This window comes from Maniola jurtina, chromosome 13, assembly GCF_905333055.1.
Source record: "Maniola jurtina chromosome 13, ilManJurt1.1, whole genome shotgun sequence".
Lineage (NCBI taxonomy): Eukaryota > Metazoa > Arthropoda > Insecta > Lepidoptera > Nymphalidae > Maniola > Maniola jurtina.
Genome location: NC_060041.1, coordinates 4,766,466 through 4,779,157, shown reverse-complemented (window position 1 = coordinate 4,779,157; position 12,692 = coordinate 4,766,466). Strand labels below are relative to the sequence as shown.

Below are 12,692 nucleotides of genomic sequence, written 5' to 3'. Positions count from 1 at the left end.
TCGTTCAAAATCGATATTTAGAGCTCCCTGGGATCACGAAATAAGAAACTGTTACCAAAATTTAAAAAAGTCGACGCCATTTTGAAATTCTTTGTTAATTGACCGATTTCGTTCAAAATCGATATTTAGAGCTCCCTGGGATCACGAAATAAGAAACTGTTACCAAAATTTAAAAAAGTCGACGCCATTTTGAAATTCTTTGTTAATTGACCGATTTCGTTCAAAATCGATATTTAGAGCTCCCTGGGATCACGAAATAAGAAACTGTTACCAAAATTTAAAAAAGTCGACGCCATTTTGAAATTCTTTGTTAATTGACCGATTTCGTTCAAAATCGATATTTAGAGCTCCCTGGGATCACGAAATAAGAAACTGTTACCAAAATTTAAAAAAGTCGACGCCATTTTGAAATTCTTTGTTAATTGACCGATTTCGTTCAAAATCGATATTTAGAGCTCCCTGCGATCACAAAATAAGAAACTGTTACCAAAATTTAAAAAAGTCGACGCCATTTTGAAATTCTTTGTTAATTGACCGATTTCGTTCAAAATCGATATTTAGAGCTCCCTGGGATCACGAAATAAGAAACTGTTACCAAAATTTAAAAAAGTCGACGCCATTTTGAAATTCTTTGTTAATTGACCGATTTCGTTCAAAATCGATATTTAGAGCTCCCTGGGATCACGAAATAAGAAACTGTTACCAAAATTTAAAAAAGTCGACGCCATTTTGAAATTCTTTGTTAATTGACCGATTTCGTTCAAAATCGATATTTAGAGCTCCCTGGGATCACGAAATAAGAAACTGTTACCAAAATTTAAAAAAGTCGACGCCATTTTGAAATTCTTTGTTAATTGACCGATTTCGTTCAAAATCGATATTTAGAGCTCCCTGCGATCACAAAATAAGAAACTGTTACCAAAATTTAAAAAAGTCGACGCCATTTTGAAATTCTTTGTTAATTGACCGATTTCGTTCAAAATCGATATTTAGAGCTCCCTGGGATCACAAAATAAGAAACTGTTACCAAAATTTAAAAAAGTCGACGCCATTTTGAAATTCTTTGTTAATTGACCGATTTCGTTCAAAATCGATATTTAGAGCTCCCTGGGATCACGAAATAAGAAACTGTTACCAAAATTTAAAAAAGTCGACGCCATTTTGAAATTCTTTGTTAATTGACCGATTTCGTTCAAAATCGATATTTAGAGCTCCCTGCGATCACAAAATAAGAAACTGTTACCAAAATTTAAAAAAGTCGACGCCATTTTGAAATTCTTTGTTAATTGACCGATTTCGTTCAAAATCGATATTTAGAGCTCCCTGGGATCACAAAATAAGAAACTGTTATCAAAATTTAAAAAAGTCGACGCCATTTTGAAATTCTTTGTTAATTGACCGATTTCGTTCAAAATCGATATTTAGAGCTCCCTGCGATCACAAAATAAGAAACTGTTACCAAAATTTAAAAAAGTCGACGCCATTTTGAAATTCTTTGTTAATTGACCGATTTCGTTCAAAATCGATATTTAGAGCTCCCTGGGATCACAAAATAAGAAACTGTTACCAAAATTTAAAAAAGTCGACGCCATTTTGAAATTCTTTGTTAATTGACCGATTTTGTTCAAAATCGATATTTAGAGCTCCCTGGGATCACAAAATAGGAACCTGTAACCAAAATTTAAAAAAGTTGGCACCATTTATAATTCTTTCTAAATTGACTGATTTCGTTCAAAATCGATATTTAGATCTATCGATCGATATTTAAAGATCGATATTTAAACTAGGCAATCACAACAAAAACAAACTTTACCATCTTGTTGAACAAATAACTATTGTTAATTAAATTGTATCCTCCAGTGCCAGCCCTACCAAAATAGTTATAAATTTTGCTCGCTTCTTAGAAGCTTTGCCTCTGTTTGCTACTCTATGGTATAACACCATGTTAGTAAATCTTAGTATATTTTTAACCGACTTTAAAAAAAGGAAGAGGTTCTGAATTCGTTGGTATCTTTTTTTTTATGTATGTTCCCCGATTACTCAAAGACGCCTGGACCGATTTGGATTTTTTTTTTGTTTGATAGGGTATACTTTGCAAGTGGTCCCATATAAATTTGGTAAAGATCTGATGAATATCTTTGAAGATGGAGAACAGAACTCCTCAATGGATAAGAGCAAATTCAATTTTTTTTTTAATGTATGTTCACCGATTGCTCAAAGACGCCTGGACCGATCTGGATTTTTTTTTTTTGAAAAGCTAGGTATACTTTGCAGGTGGTCCCATATAAATTTGATGAAGTTCTGATGAATATCTTCTGAGATGGAGAACAGAACTCCTCAATGGATAAGAGCAAATTGCTCGCGATCAGTGTAATTGCTTAGTAAACAGTAGGGTTTTAGCTGGGCATGGCATATTATTATAGTACAGTGGGGCCACTAAAAATTTTGAAATAAAAAATTTTCAAAATAAAAATAAAACCGACTTCAAAAACCACAATAACTTAAATTATTTTTTACTTTTTAGTGTTTGTGATTTTGAAGTCGGTTTTATTTTTCTTTTGAATTTTTTTTATATTTATTCTGGTATTCTGCTTTCTTGGATATGGATCCCTCTTGGGTATCCCCATTTCTCTCTGTCTTTGGTACTATCAAGCTAATTTTCTCTCGCGATTTGCACAATAGCATTAGACCAACGCGTCTTCGGTCTACCTACCTGTCTTTCTTTCATCTGTAAAAATCGATACAATATGACCATTTGCATTTCAGTTTTAGGGCATGTCTCAAGGTGTCTGTAGGCTTTGTCTTTTTTCTTATGTCTTCAATTCTCACTTTGAATATTTTTTGCTTAATTTATGCACCTTGCCATCGCCCTTTAGCAAGTCACTATTTCTTTTTATATTCTTTGTCTGGACCCATGTTTGGCTGGCATAGGTAAGGCATGGCAGGATGCATGTATCTATAACGGATCTTTTAAGATGTACTGGGTAAGCTCCTTTCATTCTTTCCTTTTGTGCCCAGTAAAACAAGCATACTCGGGCTACTTTGAGAACCCATTAGCAGCTAACAGCAAGGCCTGGACTCAAATTTTTATATGTGGAAGCTGTATTTCCTCGTTGCGTTTATGAGCAAATAAGAATAGTTAACTACTTTTACTAAAAAAAAATTTTATAATTTGGCGCAAACCATCTAAACACCATGATGATTATTATTTCTGCATTGTGAATATTACCAGAAGAAACAGCAAAAAAAATTGTTCCAAGCGGCTCTATTGTAACTTGCAGTCTTCTAAAACAGGTTTTATTTATTATTATTATGTAAAATAGTTTTTGATTTATCGCGCAAAATGTAGAAAAAAATATACAATAAGTCAAAAACTGAAAATCTGACATTTTTTTTTAAATTCCAAGGCGAAAATATACTTAAGAATTTATTAATAGGAATCGAGAGTTTATGCACTAGATAGAGTTCGTTCATTCACTGAAATTCCCAGTTCATTTACTGGCAATTTATCCTTTTGTTAAATAAAATAATTTATAATAATTAATACCACGCATTTTTTTGCGTTTTTGATATTTAAATAATTTAAGAGTGTATACCTACTGTGTATAGACACAGATAAAAAAAAAAAAAAAAATTATATATAGAACGATTCTCATATATCTTAATTTTAGGTCAAAGTCAGGGTAGTCCTTATTCGTTCATGTACTGGATCTTTTACCCTCCTACGTCAAAATACTAAAAGTCCGCGTAAATTTCGCAGATTGAAATGTCTGCTTGATTAATTGTCAATAGAGGGTCATGACATGTCAAAATTGCTAGTTTGAAGGGGAAATCGTCAATGTCATTCGCATAGGTTTTCCTCTTAACATCACAATACAATAAGATGTGGCATTGACTGTGTCTACTTAAGTATATTAAACATTGTAAGGCGGCTAGTGGAAACTTACGGTTAGTTAGATTTGTTATTGAACAAGATGCTGTGCTTTGACTCCACTCTTCTGCACCTTGGTCGTTTCGCCCTATAGTTGTTGGTCGTTCGTGCAATTTGGTCACTCGATGTTCCACCAGTTGCAGGTACCGTTAGGTAGTCCAGTCAAAGCACTCCCCATACCACCAGTCGGAGTTACTGGTGGCTAAACAAAACCACGTCTCCGTCTCTTTGTCCTCAGTATTCGATGAAGTCGATTGTGAATGTTGTGATAAAGTAGGTAGGTAATACGTCAAAGCTGTCTGCTCAGCCATTCATTGTTCCCGTATGGTGCCGTGTAGAATCCGATTAGGGTTTCGGTTTAATTAAACCCCCATACATCTTCCATTCGCCCGCTTCCATCTTAGAATGAATCATCACTCATCACGTGGTAAGATCGCAGTCTTGGACTAACGTGGCATTGATACACTATTCTTATTATAATAAATCCGAAAGTGTGTTTGTTTGTTTGTCTGTCCTTTAATTACGCCGTCCTTTAAGCAACGAATCGACAACGAACGGTGATTTTTTGGTATGGATATATTTAAAGACCTGGAGAGTGACATAAGCTACCTACTTTTTATACCGGAAACTTAAAAAAACACCATGGGATATTTAAAGAGCTAAAGGCCGATTCACACCAATTGCGTATACACGTGACATGTGCATAGTGGCACGTGAACCCATAGTCCTAACTGCACGCATTACGCCTACGTCAACGTTCACGCCACGCAAGCGGTATGCCATGTTTCATACAATTGCATACATTACAACGCAAAGGTACGCGCTACGTCTACGCTTACGCAGCCTGTGTGAACGAGCTCTAAATCTCGACGCAGTTGCTGCGGGCATTAGCTAATAGAAATTAAATAAAATTGAATAATGTCTGATTGAAACCTACAAAATTTCTCTGAAAACAGCTTAAAACACTGAGGGTTGAACTTTTCCGAATATTCACTCGATAATCGATGGAATATTTCGCTTTCCGCTCTCATTTACTCTCAACATGCTCTCAGCGCAGCCAACAGACTGAAAAATTAATTTGCTATTTCGCTAAACTGGTATCGATAAAATAATATTATACTCACGGCCGAATAATGAATCTTCTCTCAGAGCTCACATAATATTCTTGAGCGTCTTTAATATTTAACGTTTGATTTTGGCACTTTATCCTTACAACAATAAAATCAATAACATGGATGTAAGTAAGTAAAGTCAGAACTTTGTTCAAAGTCAAAAGACTGATGCTGCTTAGATTGATAGAAATAGCTTTCTGTGTAACAGTACCTACCTATAGGTTTCTAGGTAGACTATCTATAACTGTACTAAATTACAACAAATTTTTTAAAGTGGCTGGGACACACACACAGTCTAATCGGAGAGAAAGACAGGAGTCTGCAGGAAACTAGAGGAGTTCCTTGCTTTACTACGGAACCATAAAAACTGAATTTGAAAGGCAGATAAAGAAAAATACCGGCCAAGTGCGAGTCAGACTCGCGCACTGAGGGTTCCGTACTCGGGTATTTTTCCAACATTTTGCACAATAAATCAAAAACTATTTTACATAAACATAAATGAATATCTGTTTTAAAATGTACAGGTAAACCTCTTTCATATGATACCCCACTTGGTATAGTTATCTTACTTTGAAAATTGAAACACATTTTTTTTAATGATATAACCACAAATTCGCGCTTTTCAGATTTATTCCTGTATTTGTACTATAAGAACTGCCAAGTTCCCTGATTCTAGGTCAACGGGAAGTAGCTTATAGGTTTCTTAACAGACACGACGGACAGACAGACAGTATAAGGGTTCCGTTTTTCCTTTTGAGGTACGGAACCCTAATAATACAAAACTGGTACTTATCTATGATTTTGGATATGAAACCTAGCAGAAACTAAGCCTATAGTTAAAATGCATGAAAATTTTAGCTCCATACATAATGTAATTTCGTTCGAATTTCAGCCGGAGCAGCGCTGTGCTGACAAAAATTATGAGCCTCGCGATTTCGGCGACACTTAATCTCTTGGTTTACGATCTACTGCAGTGTTCTGTAGGTTTTATACCTACATCGTCTTTGTAAAGCTGATAAGTTCTTGTGAAATTTTTTATAAATATTTTTTACAACAAGGTTATGCAGTTAAATTGTATCATACCGTTATAATATTATGCTTACACATTTAGCCAATGCACATAAAGATGCTAAATTAGTTGGGATGATGGTGTCTTAACGTAAACTATACCGAGACGGTAACAATAGTTACAATAGGTACAAACTAGTTAATAGTAAATTCTATCATCCATACAAAATAAAGAAAAAAAACATTCCAATTTAAAAAATAGTAATTTTTGTCTTACATGGCGAAAGTAGGTACCTATAATATGTGGCATTCATGAAATCCAACAGTTTGGCTTACCGACCTATCTGCTTACGTTAGTCTAATTTGCGTGAATTACTCAGTGACAATAATTAGGTATTATGTAATACTAGCTGATACCCGCGACTTCGTTCGCGTGGATGTAGGTTTTTGAAATTCCCGTGGGAACTCTTTGATTTTCCGGGATAAAAAGTAGCCTATGTGCCAATCCAGAATATTATCTATCTCCATTCTAAATTTCAGCCCAATCCGTCCAGTAGTTTTTGCGTGAAGGAGTAACAAACATACACACACACATACAAACTTTCGCCTTTATAATATTAGTGTGATAGTGTGATTGGACTAACGAAAACTGATTAAATAATAATATGTATCTTTTCTTCCATGAAACTTTTTGATATTTATATTTCAGAGTCCTTGAATTTTTCTTGTATATTTTGAATTATACATATTCATAGTCACCGACTTCGCTGACGGAACGAATTGCTGACTCGAAACACCGATGCAAAGGGTGGCAATTTTTTGTTCTGAACGTTCACCACGAGGGAATTTCAGTTTGAGAGGCTGTGATCTCTTCTTCAACTTCGAACTTTTCGATACCTATCACTATATAATTTTTCTGACTCACTGACATACATTATTAGAAAGTAGCTCATGTAAATTTTACAGACGAATTTATAATGCATGCAAATTTTATTCATAAAAAAAAACATTGTGTAAAGGTCGCGATATAAAAACGCGTTCACTTTGATAGCGCTATAAAACTCCATGTCTCCTGTAGAGCGTGTTTTATACCTCAGGAGCTTTTATTAAGTGAAACCTATAAAGACTTGCGGTTTCTATGCGCACCTAAGGAAATACGGTTAAAAATATTTGGCTTTACAAGAGAAGATTACATTTTAATCAGTAGAGTTTATTCAGGCGTTGCGCCACTTTGATGATGATGATCATGACCAAACAGCAGTTCAACGAAGAAACCGGCCAAGTGCGAGTCAGACTCGCGCACTGAGGGTTCCGTACTCAGGTATTTTTTCCAACATTTTGCACGATAAATCAAAAACTTTTATTCATAAAAATAAATAAAAATCTGTTTTAGATGTACAAGTAAAGCCCTTTCATATGATACGTATATGCTGATATTCGCGATAGGTAATCCATATACATACTAATATTATAAATTCAAAAATGTGTCTGACTGTCTGTCTGCCCATGTGTTTCTATGTCTTTTCAGGGCCAATCCGTTTAACTGATGTTAATGAAGTGTACAGCGATAGCTTGCATTCTGGGGATGGATCTTTTTGTCTCGGAAATTCAAAGAGTTCGAGAGATTTTTAAAAAGCTTAATTCCACGTGGATGATGTCACGGGCACACATAATAAAAAGACACACATACACACATTCACATTTAATTATTGGTAGTTACTTATTATAGATACTCGTATATATTATTCGAAGTACCTGTAGAAAATTTTAAGTTCATAGCATTAGTAGTTACTGAAATAAGCAGCTGTGATGGATAGTTACAAAGTCGCACTATACGGGTTCTTTTCTTGAGATTTTAATACGGAACCCAAAAAATCAACATGCACGATCAAATTCATAGCTCAAAAGATAAACTGAGAGTGCCCTCCAGAATATCTTTCGTAATCGGAATCGATGCAAAAGAAGTAGCTTGCAATCGCATGTAATGCATACGAATTTAAACTCCACAGATATTCAATGGAACCTTCTAGTCCAGTGAGCTAGAATTCTCAGCTAACTGGTCTTTTGGGAAAATGGTGAGGTTTATTTATTGGGATTGTAAACTTAACGTATTTCCGATTACCCTCATGCGCTACCATTTCACTTTATAGAATCTTGAGTTTATGTGAGAAAATTTATAAATTTTAATACTATCTAGTTTCCATCCGCTTTGAATTGAATAGCAAGAAAACGTTTCGTCTTGGATCAGAATAGAGCTTTCCTGTAAAATATGTATTCGGGTGATAGGTATAAATAAACAGAACTCGTGTTTTAAAGGCAAAAGGGCACTCGAAGAACACTGCTCTTTGTAACTTAAAAGTAGCCTTTGTATTATACGACCGCGATACGACTTTTGAGTCGAGGATGCGTCGCTTTCGAGCCTTCCACGTTAGGAACTTGCAGTCGATGCCACATATTTTTAAAGTGTTAAGTATTGTAGCGCCAGTCGCTTCGACCATAACCCACGGAAGTCTATCTTAAATATGGATTTTGAGGTACATAAAAGTAACATTCGACACTTGCTCTTTCACACAGAAATGCAATATGAGTATTTGGAGGACAACTATTTCGATACGTGATTCTTAGCTAGGTATAGAAAGCAATCGATTGTACGTCACTAAGTTTTAAATTCTTTATAGGCAAGCGCTTGACCACAATCACACCTCATGGAGAGTGATGATTGGAATAGGATGGGATGCGTTTACCTAGGAGATACCTTTCCTCTCTTGTTTTAAGGATACCCGGATTGTAATTAGTAGGAAACACAGATCGTGGAAGTGACACACAAATATGTCACTCGATTGTATGCAGTATCGGCCTGGTCGCGGATTCTGGTCGTACATCTCAAATGCCCTCCACATTTCTATTAAAAGAAATCTATAAAATGTCGTCTCGCGGTCGCATAGCTCAAAGTCTACCTTCTTCTTCTTCTTCTTCTCTCTGGGCTGGTTTCCGCACTTAAACGTTTCCGTCTGTTGTGCGTGCGTTGCCCCTCCCCGCCGAAGTCTTCACTCCAGCCATCCAAGCTCGCTCCAGAAGCCAAGTAGACCGCCCAGGTTGCCGAGGACTTCATGGAGTGAGGTTGGGGAACCCAAATGGCGTTCTCGTTGTTCTGCCACGACCATGCACTCCAGGAGCACGTGTGTCGGCGTCTCATCGACCTCCATGCAGGCCCTGCACAGAGGACTGTCGGTAACACCTATAACGAAAAGGTGTTTGTTTAGTGGGCTATGCCCTGTTATGAGTCCCACCACCTTCCTAAGTTTACCTTTGTCCAGGCGGAGTAGTTTGTTAGTTTGTCGTATATCTATGTTAGGGAAAGCCTCTTTGGCTTGCCTGCAGTCAGTTGCGTTTGCCCATAATTGGGAATGCTCCTTAAGTGTTAGTTCATGCAACCAAGTTTTATACTCACTGAAGGGTATGGGTACAATAGGCTGAGGCCCTGTCACCTTCAGCGTCGTGGCCTTGCGTGCTAATGCGTCCGCTGCCTCGTTTCCCTGGTCCCCATCATGTCCTTTGACCCACCGTAGGGTGATATCATTCGACATGGCGAGTGTTTCCAGAGCCTTATGGCAGTCTTGTATGAGTTCGGAGGTTGTCCAGAATTTAGCCAAAGCTTTGAGAACAGCTTGGCTATCTGAGTTAATGTTAATCTTAAAGTTTTTTACCTGTCGATTTGCCATTGCTATGGCTGCGGTTGTAATGCCTACACACTCTGCTTGGAAGACAGAGTTGTCCTTACCGAGTGCGTGACTTATTTTCATGTTTAGTTCTTGGCAGTAGGCCCCTGCTCCTGTGCCAGTTTTTGTTTTGGATCCATCGGTGTACACTTCTATTGCATCCCGTGTTGACTTCGTATCTATGTTTATCTCTGGATATATTTTGTATGGTTTGTCCAGTATGTGTTGTTTCCTGGTTCTGTCACATTTCCACTCCAGGCGTGGTTCTTTGGTTATGCTTTGCACTAGAATTTTAGTGTGCCTTGTGTTCTGTTCTTTCCATAGACCTGAGGTTTTCAGTCTCAAGGCTGCGAGCGTTGCTTCTTCTCTGATTTGTAAGTGTAGGGGCGGGATCCCCAGTATGATTTCAAGTGCTGTTGTTGGTGTGGTACTCATGCAGCCTGTAATGGCGAGGCATGCTTGTCGTTGAAATTTCTGTAGTTCTTGCTGGGCGGTCGTAAGAAGAGTTCTCGGCCACCATATCAAAGCGGCGTATGTTAATGAGCTTCTTACTACCGCTAGGTATAACCACTTTATTATCTTTGGTTTAAGCCCCCATTTTTTCCCCAGCATGCGTTTACATTGGTTTAGTATCGTAAGCGATTTATTAATTTTATCTTCTGTATGCCTTTTCCAGCTGAGCTTGCTGTCCAGAGTCACACCAAGGTATTTTACCTCAGTTGACAGTTTGAGGCTTGTGTTAAACAGAGTTGGTGGTTTGGTTAGCTCTATTTTCCTTTTGTTGGTAAACAGAATCATCTCTGTTTTCTTTGGATTTACGGTGAGTTCATTTTCATTGCACCATCTATCGATTACGCGCAATGCCCGTTGCATGACTTCATATAATGTGTTCTCTAGTTTTCCACTGATTAAGATGGTGAGATCATCAGCATAACCAATGGTGTAAAATCCGCTTGTGTTTAGTTTGTTTATCAAGTCGTCAACTACAAGGTTCCACAAGATTGGTGATAGGACACCTCCTTGAGGGCAGCCTCTCGCTACTATGCCTTTTGTGACTCCGTTGATATCTAGTTGTATGATTCTTAGTTCTAATAATGCTCTTATCCAGCTGCGTATAGTTCTTGGCGCCCCGTATCGTCCCAAGGCCCTGTCTATGCTATTAAAGGTTGTCTTGTCGAAAGCTCCTTCAATATCAATGAAGACACCCAGTGTTGATAGTTTGTTTTCTAGATCATGTTCAATTTTGCCAACAACGGAATGCAGAGCGGTTTCCGTTGACTTGCCAGTGCTGTAAGCATGTTGGTGTGAGTGTAGGGGTACATGTCTTAGGGTTCCATCCCTGAGATACCGATCAACCAGTCTCTCTAGTGTTTTTAGTAGAAATGATGTAAGGCTGATAGGCCTGAAGGACTTTGGTAAAGTGTAGTCACTCTTTTCAGGTTTTGGTAGAAAGACTACCTTTACTTCTCTCCAGGCTGTTGGGATATATTTGTATGCTATACAGGCCTTATATATTATTTCCAGCCATGGTGTCAGTTGAAGTTTTCCCCATTGTAAAAGTGCAGGGAAAATTTTGTCGGTCCCCCCTGATTTAAAAGGGTGAAAGGTGTCAATAGCCCAGCTGATTCTATCTCGCGTGACTGTGTTGTTAGCAAGATCCCAATCCTCATCTGTGGGATGGTGTCCTAGGTTGTGTTCCCAGTCTGCTGAGTCTACTATTTCACAGCCAGGGAAATGCGTTTCAATGAGCGTTTCGCTTATTTCTTTGTCATCCTTCGTGTATGTTCCGTCAGCTTTCCTCAGCGAGCCGAGTGTGCGGGTGTTGTCGTCTGCTAGAATCTTACGTATGCGGGCTGCAGTGTCGTTCGACTCTATGCTTGTACAAAACTTTTGCCACGCGGTTTTGTCTTTTTCTCTGACGCGTTTGTTGTATTTGTATTGGGCTTCCTTGTAGTTGTCCCAATCTTGTTCTTGTCTGGTGTTTTTTGCTCTGTTGAAAAGATGTCTGAGGTTTTTCCTCATTCTTTCCAGATCTGGGCCCCACCAGCTGTTTTTTGGCAGTCGATTTGTGTTGATTTTCTTCAGAGGACAAGCTTGTTCATAACTTGTCTTAATGCACTCCGTTAGTTTGTTTACGTTTTGTTCGATGTTGTCGATATCGTCGATGTCGTTAGGTTTGTTTGTACCTATCTGATGCGTTAGCAAGGTTTTGTATTTTAGTCTGTTAGTTTTCCTTGGATTTCTCTTTGGTGCGTGTTGGGTTATCATCAGATCTAGCTCATAGCATATCCGCCTGTGGTCGGAGAGCGAAGGCTCGTCGCTGACATGCCAGTTCGTTACTTGGTCTGCAGCTCTGGTTGACGCTAAGGTTAGATCGATTATGGTTTGGTACCTACTCGACACGAAAGTCGGTTCAGTGCCCTTGTTAGTAATTGTTAGGTTGGTTGTTAGTAGAAAGTCCATGAGATTCTCACCTCTTTTGTTGTTGGCTGTGCATCCCCACAGGTTGTGATGTGCGTTGCTATCGACAGAGATAATTAGATCTATGTCGTTGTCCTCACAATGTGTTGTGAGGTCCACCAGTTCTTTTGTTGGTATTCGGTCTTCTATGGGCATGTAGAGTGAGACTAGGACCACTGGTCTTGGTGGTAGTCCCACGCCCTGTTGTATTCCATTTTTTATTTTTACTGCTGTCAGATCTCTGGAACAGTATTGTGTTAGTAGTGACGCTGTAATGCAGCGCGGAATGTAAATGCATGTTCTTGGTGCTTCGTCATTGCAATGTGAAAAGATCTTACCATTGCAGCTTCCGAAACCGCATATGGTTTTACCCCTGACCCACGGCTCCTGGATCAGTGCGATGGTCTCGGTTTCAACCTCCAGCTGCCTTCGTAGCGTGGCCGTGGCGAGATGTTTGTGCTG

The 12,692-nt window shown here is 38.2% G+C and overlaps 1 protein-coding gene across 1 annotated transcript in view; it reads left to right on the top strand.

Annotated features, from left to right (window-relative positions):
• The window catches only part of LOC123870697 (TWiK family of potassium channels protein 12-like), a 159,304-nt gene that overhangs the window by 49,988 nt on the left and 96,624 nt on the right, over nt 1-12,692 (top strand). The window lies entirely within an intron of this gene.